Source organism: Rosa chinensis, chromosome 2, assembly GCF_002994745.2.
Source record: "Rosa chinensis cultivar Old Blush chromosome 2, RchiOBHm-V2, whole genome shotgun sequence".
In the NCBI taxonomy this organism is placed as follows: Eukaryota; Viridiplantae; Streptophyta; class Magnoliopsida; order Rosales; family Rosaceae; genus Rosa; species Rosa chinensis.
Window position 1 is genome coordinate 71,860,256 of NC_037089.1, and position 3,204 is coordinate 71,863,459.

A 3,204-nucleotide genomic window follows, 5' to 3' on the forward strand; every position below is an offset into this window, starting at 1 on the left:
CTTTTCTTTATTTGTTACACAATTACAGGTGTACCCTCAATCCCCGGAATAGAACGATCCCTATTTGCTTATACTACTAACGATATTTTCAGGGTTAAATTGCGCGCTTGCTTTTAGCGCGTCAGCAGTTGACCCAATTAACTTCGTTAGACGTACGTGTTTGGCTCCAAAACCAGTTGGTGTGCAAACTGTCTCTTTTGAGCGTGTGATTGCGCAGGCGTGCCAGCACCGTAGGGTGCAGTCATCGGGGTAGTCCCTTGACCTGACTTCTTCTTCAAGCGTTGTGGACGAGGAGAGCACCAACCTCGCCACAGGATTCTTCTCTAGCCTTTCGGGAAAGGACTTTTACCTTACGGATAAGGACTTTGGGTGTGATCTCTTCGGTCACCAAATCGATACTCAACGTTGTAGGTTGAGCAGAGCAATCACTGGGAAGTTCTGAGAAAGCACGGGGTTTGCTAAAGCGTATCTTTAGCTTCGCTGGGTTGCGAGGGCGTTACCCTTGCTTCGCTGGTAGTATTTGTGGCAGTAGCACTGACAGTCGGCTCGGAGAGACTAGGACTGAGAGTACGATAGCCGGGTTTCAACAGGGTTGAAGGTTTGCTCCGGGGAGGCTTTGTAATCGCTGGGATTGATTGATTCGAGAGAGAGGTCCTGTTGTGTCGTCTTTAGCCTCTATATATAGGCTGCTCGTAGATTCTCCTTCCAAATATGAATGAAATACTATATTTTAAGCCACAGTTATTGGCCTTTGAATCAAATCAAAACACTTAATAGTTTTGATATTATCGTAGGCGAAAATTAATATTATCCGCCTCTGTTGCCGCTAGAATATAGGCAAGGATTAATTGCCTCTTGGAGTCTTGAACATAATCCTGTTGGACACACGCGGACTGTAGGATATGCACGTAAGATATATGTCTTCGCGAGCACTCGTCGCGGGGATCCCGTAAGTCGCGGCATGCATATATCTATATATATATAACCCACTGAGCCATGCAGCTTGCATAATTAACTTGTATATACACATATCTTCTTCCTTGACATTCGCGAGCAAGCATGATTGTTCAGCACCATAATTCCTTGCATATATATATATATATATATATATATATATATATATATATATTGGCAGCAAATAGCTGATGGCCCACCATGCTATGCCTTAATCATCTTCTGCCTCTTTCATGCAATTAAGGAGAATCATGACCCACCTTCCTTAATTGATTAAGGCCATGATATGCACGTAACCAGGACAACCATGAATCCCAGTCAAATACAACCATGAGGCCATTTTTAATGCAAAGATCTTTCCATATGACCCGTCTTCGCAACCAAGTAAACCACTATTAATTATCAAATATCTGGATTATTAATAGTAAACCGATAAGATCACGATTTGCCTTAATATTACTTGGTCTCCAAGTAGGCTTTATTTAGCCTCTAAACAATATATTCCGAACTTATCGAAAATAAATAGGTTGGGCCATGAAAATTGGCCCGGTTTTCTTCGAGTTCCCCTTGTCGGGAAAAAATGTTATTTTGGGTTCAAACATTGCCCCCCAGACCTCGAAGTCAAAATTCTCCGTCTTGACTGAAGAGGTCTTGAATAAGTACTAATCGTCTTGCACTACATCGCTCTAAAGCCACTTACATTGGCTTCCTAGATAGAATAGGCCTCTACGTAGGCCTTGAATTATCATCTAAACCACCTTGACGAACAGCGAAGTAGGTAATGATCAAAGCGCTGCCATGATTAAATGATAATCATATCATGACCCAGCCTCGAATCACAGATGCCTTGCATGAATTATCCCCACCCTTCTTCTGCGCACTAAGACGTAGGCCAAATTTCAAAGGACCTTAACTTCCCTTTTTTTGTTCAAGTTTCAGACATAGACAACGAAGAAGTACTCCTTATAAGAAGATTTATTCGTAATAAAGACAATATAGGACTGCGCATATGGTCTGTCTGACTTCAAAACTCACGTTACTCTCAACGCGGGGCAGTTAGCGCACTGTCGAGAACCCATGATTAATAATCAGATTTTGCTTCCAACTTATGTCTAAAGTCTTGAAGTAAGATGCTTCCAAGCCTAAACATAAATATTATTGGTCTTGAACATTGATAACCACACAATTTGTTTCTTGGATAAGTCAGCTTTGATCATAATGAGTCAAAACCACATTTGGTTCTGTCAGTCCTTAGCTAGCCTATTTGTCATGAAGTGATGCCTTCCTTGACAACTTTGTTGCCCCCAAGCATGAACCAGGAAAAGCAAGAGGTCCTTAGATACTTAAGGCCACATAATTTGGCTTATGCAGAAAGATTTAAATTCCAGCAGATTTTCCTTCTTCATACCACAGTTTGGCAAAATAGTCTTCAATCAAACATACACTTCTCTTTGCTCCCCCTGCACATTCTTTTAACAAAGAAGAAATAACCATCAATCAAGAATGCTTCCCTCCCCTGCAACTATAGCCACTGTATTTGGCATATACTAAAGCCACTTGCTGGTTTAGCCAAGTCGTCTTCCAATAATGCTTCAGCCATGAATGCAAAGCAAAGTGTGATGTAAAAGACTACTGCGAGGACAAACTCTGAAAATTTCTTGGCAGCTTCACTTCGTGAGTTCATACTCCTCTATGGCATTCACATTCTCGTTTCGTATCCAATTTAGAGACTTCATGTAACTGGAGTCAACAACTTGAGATACTGACTTGATACACATTTACGTAAGCGTACGTATCATTGTCAAGATAGGGAAGTATAATGCCCAAAGTTTATCGTACCACGGGGATTAGTGGCTAACCCACAATCCTTGGGTAATCGGAAATAAAGACACTTAGCAAACAAAGAAAAGAAAAAGAAAATAAATAAAAATGTTAATCTAAGGCACCAAGCCTTAGCAATGCTCGGCTTTGATTTTCACCAAAGCCTAATCAAAACTAAGAGCCTAGTGATGAATATTTACAATGAGTTGGAGTTCAATATTTTGAGAGATAATTTTAGATTAACAAAATGTAATGAAATGTAAAGCAATTAATAAAAATGAAAATAAATTAATAAAAGTGTAACCAAATAAAAGGGAATGTCGGGTGCTAGGGAGGATCCTTCACCAAATCTCATGTGTCGGAAGCTAATCTAATGTAGATGCATATTTCCTATTTTGGCGGTAGTCGTATCCAAGGCGGTTAAAGGCT